The sequence below is a fragment of the Nelumbo lutea genome, chromosome 8 (assembly GCF_056320005.1).
Source record: "Nelumbo lutea isolate HS-2025 chromosome 8, American lotus-T2T, whole genome shotgun sequence".
Lineage (NCBI taxonomy): Eukaryota > Viridiplantae > Streptophyta > Magnoliopsida > Proteales > Nelumbonaceae > Nelumbo > Nelumbo lutea.
Genome location: NC_142691.1, coordinates 19,567,636 through 19,580,681, shown reverse-complemented (window position 1 = coordinate 19,580,681; position 13,046 = coordinate 19,567,636). Strand labels below are relative to the sequence as shown.

The window sequence follows — 13,046 nt, the reverse complement described above, 5'->3', positions numbered from 1 at the left end:
AGGCACCATAAGAACGATTTCACAAAATTAAATTTAAGGTTTCTTTCTCCAACTTTACTTTATCTCTTTCTATCATTTTCCTTTCATTTCTGAATAGCTGGAAATTTAGGGGAAGCAAACTTCCACCAGGTCCCTTTAAGCAGCTTCCATTTATTGGAAACTTGGTAGCACATCTCCTAAATAATTGAATATAGATGAAGGCAATATTTTTTTTCTTCCATCATCTATAAAATCTTGCCTTAGGTTTACTTAATTACACAACACTTGTGGGATCAAGGATCAAAGTATTGGCATCGGGTATCGTATCGGATAAGTCGGATACGGATATGTTTTGGAAATGCATGGATACAAACGAAAGATATACAAATGTTTGGATAGCTAGTGAAATGCATCCAAATCAAATAAATACATTAATAATACTAAACCAAAAGCTGAATTATCTATGAATAAGATATAAAGACATGATAAATGCATACTTTTAATAGGTTATATGAAGAGAAATTTTACAATAAACAATGTCGGGACTCTAGAGCATTCAAACATTGTACAATAATTATCATTCTTTCAATTTTATAATTATAGTTTTCAATTTTTATTAATTTTGGAATATTTATTAATTTAGTGTTTTATTTAAATAACAACTATTTTTAACTAATAAATATGTTTTCATTTTTACATATAATGTTTTTGTTTTACACATAATTATAAAATATAACAAATAAATCATTTAAGGTAGATACAATAAATTATATTTAATTTTCAGTTATTATTAAATCTTTTGGGAAAATTAAATTTTAAATTATTCATTCCAGTTTCTATAATTATAATTTTCTATTCTCCATTAATTTTGTTAGGAAAATTTATTTATTTAGTATTTTTATATAATAACTATGTTTTCATTTTTAACATATAATTATGTGTAAACTAAAATATATAAATCATCTAAGGTTGATGAAATATATTATTTTTATAATTTTTAGTTTTTATTTTTTTGGAAAAATTAAATCTTAAATTATTTATTTCAGTTTTCATAATAATATTTTATAACTTGTATTAAAGATGAAAAACTATCCAAAAGTACTCAATTGTACAATTTTATCAAATTAGACATGGATACGCCTCCGTATCGGTATGTATCATCGTATCCACTGACATGGTGCGATATAACCCAATATAGAGGCATATCATACCAATACGCATGACTCATAAGATACTTATTGAGTCGTAGCGTATCCTGTATCCATGATCATGGATACGAATACAATATGCCCCGTATCAGGAGTATCGTATTGATACCTTAATCCTTTTGTGGGATGGGGTTTGATTTGATTATTAAAAATAATTAATGGTCTATGTCAAATCAAAATTAGCCTTCACACCCACTTTGTAGCCCTTCTAGCCGCATATGGGAAATTTCTCAATACTTGTATTGTTTGGCAACTCTTTTTAGAAGATTTTAGGTAACCTAACAGCTGAAAGACGATCTGAATTTTTACATTAAGATCTTAGCAACTTGAAGACCATTAGTTAAGGTGTGTTTTTTTGTACGAAGATGAATTGAAAAACAAAAACAAAAAGAAAATAGCTTAATATGTGCTTTGCATATCTTATTTGGGCTATGGCTTTTATTGGTTAAATCTTTTTCTAATCAAACGGAAAAAAGGCCAAAACACAAATTATCGAATTTCTAAAAAGCCAACAACTTGCAGGAAAAACAGTTAAATGGGGCTTCACAGGAAATGCTTTATATGCATGGAGGCAAGGACTCTGAGATGGACAGATGTTATCTTTGGAGGTTCTGAAGGGTTAGGTGCTTGAGCAGAGTTGGATAACCCATTTGTCAAATCAAAACCAAAATCAGCTTTTCCTAAAGTATCCATATTGTATACAGTATTCACTTTCCAATGACATCATGATGGGAATTCCGATATCATGGGAATATAAATAAAAGGAGAATGATCAATCAGCCCATCAGAATTTTATAGCTCCAAATTACAGGGGAATGCACCATGATCGTGAATTGATGCCAAATATGTGATTTATAGGGGAGAGAGGGCTAGTAGTAGGGGGGCTGGAATTCAGAATTCTACATCTTGTGTATCCGTACTTCTCTGTAAATTAAACCAGAAAAAGTATGGAGCAGGTCCAATGCAAATTTATGATTTCCAATGCATAATTATAAATATTCAAAATGTCAAAAACTCCTACTATAGAGCTATAAAATTACCAGCCAATTTTTTTGTTGGTGGCATTTACTGGTTTATTTGACCCAATATTAAGGAAGAGACGTCGGCAAATAAGCAAAAGCCTTACAAACACTCTCCACTCTCCACAACATATATATATATATATACAAGGTCCACTCATGTCTCTGCAACTTGGTTCTTCATTGCCTATAGTGGTGGTTTCTTCAGCTAGAATGGCAAGAGAGATCATGAAAACTGAGAAGAAGAAGAAGAGGAAAAAGAAGAGAGGAGAGTCAGACGTGTTCGAATGGGCACAGTTCATCAACCGGCACTGTTCACTAATATAAGAGCAATACAAAATTTACATGAAAGGACCAGGATGCCCCTGATTAGTGATGGAACACCTAGTCTAATAAAACACAAGATACAATTAGGCCTAGTTACTAAGGCTCATTAACTAGAGACTCTAATACCCAACCCAGACAAGAGAATAACAACATATCAATCGAACCAACACTCATCATCTCAACTTCTCTAGCAGGCCCTCTTTGCTTTGCCAACGAAAGTTGTCTTACGGTGGGATTGACTTGACTTTTGCACCCTACGGAGATTCTTGGAGAGAGATAAGGAAGATATGTGTGGTTGAGCTCTTTAACACCAAGAGGGTGCAGTCCTTTTGGTTTAAAATTTTGTATAATAATTTTGTATAATTTAGCACCAAGGGGGTACACGTTCATTCGTGCGACACCCCTGCCAAATTCTATAATGTTCAAAGATTCTTTAAATCCTATACCTCAAAATAAGCACTTTTGATGCACAGTTAAGACCATGTTTGATGATTAAGTACTTGTTAGTACTTCTTAGAAATACTTATTTTAACAATCACTTAAGGTTGTTTGGTAACCCACATTTCAAATCACTTATTATGTTTTTAAGCACTTATTGGGGTGGGGATGTTTGGTAAGCTATTTTCCTCATAAGTGCTTATATTGACACAAATGACAATTTTAGCCCTCACTTCACAACCTCATCTTCTGGTTCTTATTCTAATGCATCCAACAACTGTTTCTGATTCTTCTTATGTTTAGTAGAATTGTGATTAGAGCTCTTTGCAAGAGCTTCTTCAGCATCCAGAATTTCTTCATCCACTAATGAATCAAGAACAAAATTTCTTTTACCCATTTTCTGCAAATCAATACAAACCCATTAACGGAAATGTGTTTTCCTTTGAAGGAAGGGTTCCTCTACTTCTGAAGCTCTTCAAAAGGCCATGTAACTTTTTATTCTTCAGCAACCAAAGCAATCTTCGAATTGTCAACTTCTTTTTGCAAGGTTACTGAAACACATCAACAAGAAAGAAATTTTCTGCAACCTTTCGGTATATCAAACAAAACCCTTTAGCGGAACCAGCAAATTAATTATGTCGACATTTCCTGCACCTTTATCAACAGGGAAGACGTAGAACTATTAATTCTAACCCATTTTCTGCATCTAATATAAAACCAGTCAACCGTAAGTAAATTTGCATCCATTAATTTCCTCTGAAGGTCTTGTCATATTTAATGGTAACAACTATAACTCCTTGAGATCATGTTAGCACTGATCTCAGAGGTCCATTTATTTCTTCCTATAAACAAGCAAAAACGAGAGATGAAGGGAGATCGGGAAGAAGAGGAACAAGTGAACAGCAGAACAACAGCAATTTCTCATACTGACTCTTCTGCTTCTATAATCGAGCTTCTTTTCACCTCTCCAACAGGAGAGTTCACAAGTGTAAATCTACAAAGAACAGGGAGTTCAAGTTAGAAAAAAAAACACAAAAAAAAAAAAAAACGATTAAATGAGAAAAAATCTTCAGAACATAGAAGAAAGAGGCCAAACGACAGGTCCGTTGGCCACTGTTCCTCACCGCCTATCGTCGCTGGTGGACCTACAACTGGTGTGCCGCTACCTGGGTTTGAGGTTCGAATGAATGGAGGAGGAGGTATAACCTTCACAGGGGTATTTTAGGCATTATAAAAATTTATCAAAGACTGATTCATCCCATTTTTTTGGAGAAGTACTTAAAACAAAACAACTTGAAATCACTTTTTCAAAGTACTTTAAAAAAAAAGTACATCCCCACTCAAACACTACCTAAATCTTAATTATTTACTTGTTGAAAGAAGTACTCCTCATTCAAGTGCAGACTGTGTATTAGCCCCACTTGATGAAAGGAGTCAGTGATCAACAGAAATGGTTACCTCACTACAGCCTATTATTTCCTTGCTATTGGTAGATATGCTAGGTTGTAGAAACCATTTTTTCTGACTTTTCTTCAGTTAACTAGCTTGCTTTTTTAGGGGGAAGAATTGAATGATTATTACTTGTGCCAAAGGGGAAGAGAATCCTGGCCTCCAGGGAAGATCAGATAAAGAATTTATTTTTCCTCTTGAATGAAATTGTCCAATAAATAATTACAAAATAATCTTTCTTACAAACACAACTATTAATATAAGGCATACAAACGAAAGTTAAAGAAAGAAAGAAAAGAAATAGATTATAACATCACATGATCACAGCCATGGCTGAAGTATCACCTGTTCGTTGATGGATGATCAGGTCTAACCAGACCAGCCATATCCTTCATTCATGTTACTGAGAGAGAATATTGTTTTAGGGAAGAAATAAGAAGGAAATTGAAAGATACAAATTTTTATCATGAATTTTGAAAAAAAAAATTGACGCATACTTATTTCAGAATTTGAAAATAAAGATCAATTCATCATTTAGGCTCAGTTTAGGAAGAGTACAAATAAAAATATTTACGTACAAATACATACAAAATAATATAAAATACAAGATTTTGCACTCTAAACATTTGTATTAATACTTCTTCCAAACTGAGCTTTAGTCCCACATGGGAGAGGAAGGAGAGCTGAATTATAAATACAATTTGAGAGGCAAAACAAAGCATACCTTTCTCGGCCTTTTGTCTAAGATCAAGTGTAGTATCTGTTCTTATCAGTTTAATATCTGATACGGGGCCATCAGCCCACATGATATTAAATTAATTGTTCTTTGGAGAAGGCCCACTTCAGTAGCTTGCAGAAATCGAGTTCTAAATCTGAAAAGAAAACACCAAAAAGTGTTCATGTTTTGTATTTGCTCCAGTTTCTTTTGTCCCATGGATGGAGAAAATTAATTGCATTATGAGATGCCTTTGTTTTAAAAGTTTTGACTGTTTAGTATGTGATCAAACAAGTGCACTTTGCAGGCATACCCTTGATTGATCAACTTGATTGTTTAGTATTAGAATGTCACTCTACCACTTGATATATGAAAAGAATGCTTCATCTCATTGTTTTATGGAAAACTTTTATGAGATACTCCTCTACTAAAACAATAAGATCCTCTCTCTCTCTCAAGGTTCTTTAGCTAGCTAGGTGCTGCAACAAGTGCAAACAAGACTCCAAGTTCATACCAACCTATTCCTTGGATACATCATTCATTTCCATGATGAGAAAATATGAGGAATATTGGAAAGGTGAAGTCTTTGTATCAAGATGATCTCTGATTTTTCTATTATACTCTAATACAATTTGTACATGATATTCCTGTGTTGGGATTCACATGTAAAGAAATCTCAGTCTTCTCCACTCTTATTTTTATTATCTGATTCCAAGTTATTTCAACTGACGAAGCTTATATGTTGCATATGTGTTCAAGATTCATGGTATTTTTTGTTCATCAGTTTGTTGTATTAAATCATCCAACGCAAAGCTTAATACTTGGATAAAGATTGATCAGAACTAGGACTGAAACTAAAATGTATAATAAGGACTATGTGGTATATTTGGGGTTGCCACATAAACTGCTACCCGTGACGAGAGTTTAGTATTAGAACAAAAATTTTAAACAATATTTCTATTTTAAGTCTTCAAATTGGTTCTTCTTAACAGAATTATCTTGAAAACACTAGAGAGTGATAAATTGACCTATTATCTTTACCCTTTCCTTCAATTCTAAAATAAATCTATTAGAAACAAATAACTTGTGACTGTCACTTTCCAGCTCTAAACTACATATCTATATGGCAGTTAACAAAGATAACATTATGTTTTTTTTCACAGTAGAACTCTTGAATTTGTTCCTCTCTCTCTCTCTCTCTCTCTCTCTCTGCAACAAATCTGAGTTCTATACAGATGTGTAACAGAATGAGATACAGATCATTGGCTAAAAGCCACGATCAAAATCTTTTGAAAATAATTCTCACTTAAAAATATCAACTACCTTACAAAAAAAATATAAGATGCTATGTTGTCTTCTCTTTCTGGAACACTACAGGAATGAGAATGGCATCTGGAGAGGAGATATTAGGTAGTTCAATAAGGCTATGATCGTTGACGAGGCCATCCCAAGAAAGAGAAAAACCCTCCAAGCCACTTAGAGAGGCGAGCACACGGCATTCTTTAGTAAAAGGCGAAAGATTTGTTTGCTCTGTGCTAACCGCGCAACTGCGTGAATCGATTTAGAAGATGAAAGTATCTGATATAGGGGCCTGGGTGAGTGGTCTTTTTCTCTTCTAACCGATGTGGGACTTTATAATCATCTGGGTGGTATGATTCATGGTTCATACACTTATGAAGAAATTTTGTGACTTTCTTATTTGTTTGTTTCCGTATGAAACCAGAGTGGAGACAAATTTAGTCCCACTGCCCGACTGGTTTGACAAATCCCCACGCTTCTCTAAGTATTTTTCTATTTCAATGTTTCATTAATTTAGGCTGTCTGACATGGTGATCGTTTCCTTTATACTGGAAGAGCAGTTCGGCAATGGTCGATCATTGGTTTCAATTGCATCTCAATTCTCAACCTGGTCAAATGGTCAAGCTACTAGAGGGCAATAAGCTGGAGTTTTATAAGCACAAGAACCAAAGGAAGAAGGGGAAGGCTGCAGGAGGTGCTGCTTAAGATTTTCATAACAGAATTTTGTATCCCAAGGTTGAATTGTAGATCAGTTTAAATAGGTTTTTACTTCATCCAACTATTTCCCTTTTCCTCAAAGGCAGCATTTGGCATTACTTATTTTAAGGATTTATCTCCTCTTTTCAGTTAAAATAATAAGGAATGACAAAAGCAGCCTATACCCACTTCCCATCCATACTTGAATGAAATTTCAAACATAAACAGCAGAAATCTTCAGAAACCGAACCATAAAGCAATATATTATGGTTCAGAAACACAGAACTGAACCATAAACCTTCAGGCCATTCTTAACCAAAGGAGACATTCTGGAAATATTGCAACTCATTCTAATTGGATTTCTCTTTTACCACACCCTTCAATTGTCCTCACATCAAATTACAGTTCTGTAAACCATGAAGTAAGAAAACACTCGAACCCATGATACAATCTTCTTGTATGTCGATTTAGCAAACCAATGCCTTAAGCCACTCAGCCATACCTCCAAGTTGATGATCGGAATTGGATGTGCCGGGTTTGGTTGGTTGCCCGAAGGGCTATCTGATCCGATCAACTGCGTAAGCCGTAGCGCGCTAGCGCGCGTACTCTTCCTCTATGAGCGAGACTCTATCCAGATCTATGGATCTCCCCAGCATCCAAGCGAGACTCCATCCAAATCTGCCACTCGTTGGGCGACGCCTTCTTTTCTATGAGCACCCCACCACTGAATGATGATCTTTGCCAGTCTTCGCCTCCGACCCGACCAGGAGAGAACACATGGTCAAGCCAAGCCCTTACCCGCCTGAATGGAATTCATATCTCCTTCGTCTGGTCGAGAAGGGAGGGGAACTGGACCGTGACTCTTCTATTACATTACATTACGGAGAAGGCCATTCTCGTCATGAGCGATCCACGTCCTACCATAGTGCCCGGAGAACCAGGCTTGCTTAGCTTACCAAGCTAGCTTACTAAGCTAAGCGCGAAGGAATTTTTCGTTGATTGCACGAGCTAGCCAGCATGCGAAGAAACAAGCGAGAAAACTACAGGCGCGCTAGCAGCATGATGAAAAACTACTGCGCGCGCTCGTTCAAAAGTACTGAATGCGCTACCGCGCCGCGCGTCAGCGCTCAAGGTTGCTCCGGCTCGAAAGCCGGAGCGCTAGCAGCATGATGAAAAACGTGAGCAGCAAGAAAGCCGGGTGCAACAAGCGAGAAAACCACAGTGGGCTAACGCGCACTCCGGCTTTCGAGCCTACTTGATTGAGCGCTAGCGCCAATCGAACGGCGCCGCTGCAAGCTCCGGCAGCAAGTTCAGGCGCCCGCTAGGGCGCCGCAACGCACTTTACCATTGCAGCAAGATTCAATGGCAATGGCATTGCTATTAGCGGCGCCGCTGCAAGCTCCGGCAGCAACGCGCCCGCTAGAGCGCGTCAGCGCTCAGTCCGTTGCTTGTTTCGCTGGATGCGCTAACGCGCCTTTACTAATAAAATAATAAAAATAGAAGCGCTTATTTCTACTTATTTCTCAAAGTCAAGCAAGAAACCTTTCGAGATTTGACTTACGCCCTTTATTATTATTAGTAAGCTTGTTTGTTTTATATCATATCAATAAAGGCGAAAGATTGACTGGAGCAAGGGCAACAAGCAACGGGTGAGCGATTTTATATCATATCAATAAAGGCTTTCCTTTGTTTGATTGCTCGTTAGCGCTTTAGTTTGATTGCAGGAGCGAAAAAGGGCAAGGCATCACAATGACACCTGCGCCCTCAACAGCCCACTTAATGACTCTCATCTTGTCTTTCAGTTCGTCCAGCCGTCTTCTAGCTTCGACCAAAACCTTCTCCGGGTCCGCCTGAGGCGGCCTGGCCTCTTTTGCTAATTGGTCTGCTTCTTTATTGAGCTTTCGCGGGAGGAGCTGCCCCTATCTCTAAAGGGGGCCCAGTCTGTTTCGATTCCTTTTTGGGAGATCTTCGGATGTCTTTTTGATTAGATTGAGGAGCCTTCTTTCTGCCCTGCCGTGTATCCTGTGTCATCCAATGGAGTTCCTTATTCATGCGGACTCTTTCAATCAATACCAATGGGAAGAGTCACAAGGGAATAAGAGAAAGAGGAGGAAAACAGCCAGAGTAACACCTTCATTGCGTTTCCCTACGGCTGACAAGTGGTCGAGTGAATTGTTGAACAGTGGCGTGAAGTCAAGTTACGTAGACTGAATTTGACTGAAACGTTCCGTAGTAGCTTGACTCTACGTGTCTGGCAAGCTCCGAAGGCTCCACTCGTTAGGGGGACTTGTAATAAACATTTTGAGTCTTAAAAAAGGGAGTAGGCGACTTCCTCAGGTGTCAACCATCCGGTAATTGCATACTTATTCGCTTTTAGACTGCTCTGAGTCTGTAGCCTTGTAACTAGCATTCTCTGCTTCAATATTGGTCTAAGCGCATTCTTTCAAAGGCTTGGTCTTCTTGTGTGTGTTTGTGCTTTGGCTTATTTATCGTTGGTGCAGTAAATAGCTGCAACTCCAGGACCCGTTGTAAACGATCGGGTTATCCATGAGGGCTAATCCCAATAGGCGATCATGTGGACTTCACTCCAGGAGTATACCCAAATGGAGTATATGACTGCAGCAAGCAAAACCGTCTGTATGTTGTAGTGGTCGGCATTCTCTTGATTAGCAGATAATAAGGCCATTCATGGCCAATTGTCGACATATGTATTGAATCTCTGAGCACCCGAATCCTATGTCTGGCCTTCTATTGATAGTCAAGGTCGGTAACAATATAGCCCCATAAGCAACAGGATTAGCAGATACTGTGCAGATCTGTAACCCCGTTGCAGAGTAGGACAGGGTTGTATAAGTCCACTGCTCCGCTATTATCACACATGCCTCTTCTCAAACCGTCGCATAGCATAGGTCTCGCCAGTGACAGTCAAGTTCTGTCCCTTGCTAACAACTGGCCTATAACAATTTATTCTATAGATGATCAATATTTTTTTATTCGAATTAAAATATAAAAGATATCGGGACGAATAGCATAGATCATATCATTTTGAAGGTGCCAATAACTCGGTTGGAAGGGGAATAGGTTGTTAGATTCGTCGCCTTCGGTTCGATCCAAGGTCCGTGCTTCGGCATCAGTATCGGAAACTCTACCCAATTCCGACGATTTCCTTCCATACTCGGCAAGCTGCAGCTGGTTTGGGACTCTGCGAGGAGGATCACTTCATTGCCTTCACGAGCGGGATCACGTCCTCCATTACGAGCTTGTACAAAAGCTTAGAAGGCAACCCTATTAGCTACTCCACTATATGAATTGGCTCGTATCCCATAGCCCGCCGAAATTGTAGTACGGCCCCCCATCCTCATCTCAGTTAGGGCAGAGCAGACATACTAAAAGCGAGGAATGCTTCATTCAAGTTATGATTGTGTAATAAAAAAAATTCGACAAATGCGCATTTCTAGAGTGTCATGAGTGGGATAAGGAGTCGATAGAGCTTTCCCTCTAGTTGACAAGACTTCTTATCCATAAACTGTTCCTAGTGTGGGTGGCATGCCTTCCTCGAACAAAAGTAACTTGGAGCCTGCCATCCGATCTTGAAGATGAGCCCCGGGAAACGGGAGTGGCATACGAAAACTATTCCTCCCCACTAAAAAGAGCGATTGAGAGTGGATTTCAGGTTCGATAGTGTCGAGAAGGCCGGTGACCGTACTTTCGTAAAAGCACCATTGGGCGGTGGTTCCTCTCTTTCTTTCCTCTTGAACCTCGAACAAAAAATCGATCTCGCCATCAGCTCGACTAAGAGTTCCGAATCGAAAAAGTAAACTGAACTTGACTTAAGACGAAGGAACCGAGTGCCGAAAAAAAAACCGGTTTCTTAAGGCTTCAAACTACTAGTCATTAAGACTACTATGAAAGAAAAGTAAGGAACTCCTTTCACTTAGAAGTTTTGCCTGCGTGCATTATACCTACCCCTTTTTTAAAGAACTTGATTTCAATCTCAACAAAGAAATGAAAGCATAACTCTTTGCTTGTTGTCCTCTTACTCTTTTAGCCTGCCTTGTGGAGGTCTCTCGGGTGTCTACGGCAGATCCGATCAGTCTCGTGAAGAGAAGTCTTTTCCGATCTTCCACTAAGAAAGGTATCGTCACAACCAGGTCTCGGGGCTCCCACTGCTTGGGAGATTTTCTCTTCATCCGGGGGTTCATTTCGTTCATTATGAACTCAAAAGTGTAAGGCTGATTAGTGAGGTCTTAAAAACTTCATACAATGAATGATCAGCCATTCCATTTGTGCTTTCAGCAAGTAGGCGACGCGAATCTATGGTTTCTATGTTTCAACCGGATACCAATTGCTTGGATGCATTTGAAAGCCTCGAGATGACTCTTGCAGAAAAAATTCATTCTAGTTGGGAAAGGTTTGTCTTGTGTCTCCGTAACAAATGATCCATTTATTGATGGGCGAACGACGGGGATTGAACCCGCGCGTGGTGGATTCACAATCCACTGCCTTGATCCACTTGGCTACATCCGCCCCTACCCCCGCACAGGTTTAAGTCTCTATCTACGATCAGATCCTTTCTGAACCCCACTATGACCGCTATCAAAGAGAAGCTTTTTCCTATACTATAGTTGCAAGTCTATTGTTGTGTTTCGGAATTAGGGGGCTTCAACAAGCAAGTAGAAGCAAAGCTTCAAACAAAGAGGTTGGGCCATTGATTTGACTTCACTTTACTTTAAAGATAGGGGCCGGGCGGGCAGTGAAGGCTCGTTTAGTAGACAGCGAGCGAGCAGCAAGCTACGGCGAAAAGCAGCGAGCTCCGCTTTCAGAAGCGAGCTAGAGTAGTGCGCTAGCCTTTTTCCGCAGGCAGCTCTGCTAGTTGTAGCGCGCTAGCGCGCGGAGACTCTATCATGTTCTTACGAATCTACAACTCTCTTTACTGAGCGAGACTCTATCCAGATCTAAATAATCCGCCAAAGAGCCTTCTTCTAACTAGGAGAGTAAGCAAGCTACTGGAAGCAGCAAACGGAGGAGCAAGTTCAGGAGATTCAATCCACTCGACTAAGAAGGAGAGGAGATGAAATCGGCTCGCCCTAATGACTAAATAAGGAGAGGAGATGGAAGATGGAAAGCCGCAACGCGTCAGGTTGCTCTTTGCCTGCAAACTAGGTTGGGCGCGTTTAGGGCGCTGCTAGTGCGCCCAGCTTCAAAACGGCTGCGCTAACAGCATGATGAAAAACTACAGCGCAACAAGCAACGGATTGAGCGCTAGTGCGGCGCTAACGCGCAGCTAGCGCAACGGCAGCGTGCTAGCGCGTGCATCCGTTTTGAATCTTGCTGCTAGCCGCGTTAGCGCGCAGTAGATTTTCATCATGCTATTAGCGCAACGGCTTGAGTGCGTCAGCGCTCATCCGTTGCTTCTTTCTGAGCATGCTTTGCCGAAGTGTGACGGTCTGACACAGGCTTAGCCTTGCCTACGCTTGGCAGGCTTACGTTAGGGACATGCCCGTCATTTTCGCCTGTAAGATTTTTGGGAGAACTGATGTCATCTTCAGGCAGACCACCAAAAGCTTAACGTACTCTTTGAGGAGGGGTGGTCGACCTCCTTGGGTGCCTAACCTTGGCACTCCTAGACCATCATCCCCTTGCGGGGCGGCCCTGGTTAACGGCTAACATGGCTACCAGGGTTCCCCATGGGTGCACACTTGCTCATGGGGATAGTGTTGGACCAGCATTGCGCTGCCGATACTCAAGGGAGGCTTGGCATGCGGGCTTGGCTCAAGTACGTCCCTTCACAACGCCAGTCCCTTGTCCAAGCTGAGTGAGCTACCCCGTTGCCCTTGGCGCACGGGTGTGTTCTGTCCCAAGCGGTTGCCTATCATCATGGCACACAGGTGCCTGTCATCATCGGCTTACAGGAGA

At 39.9% G+C, this 13,046-nt stretch overlaps 2 pseudogenes; one reads left to right on the top strand and one right to left on the bottom strand.

Moving 5' to 3' along the window:
- Positions 1-5,140: 5,140 nt before the first annotated feature.
- Positions 5,141-5,310, top strand: LOC148843172 (U2 spliceosomal RNA; annotated as a pseudogene).
- A 1,267-nt stretch (positions 5,311-6,577) lies between these two features.
- LOC148843171 (U5 spliceosomal RNA) lies at positions 6,578-6,684 on the bottom strand (annotated as a pseudogene).
- Between the last annotated feature and the right edge of the window lie 6,362 nt (positions 6,685-13,046).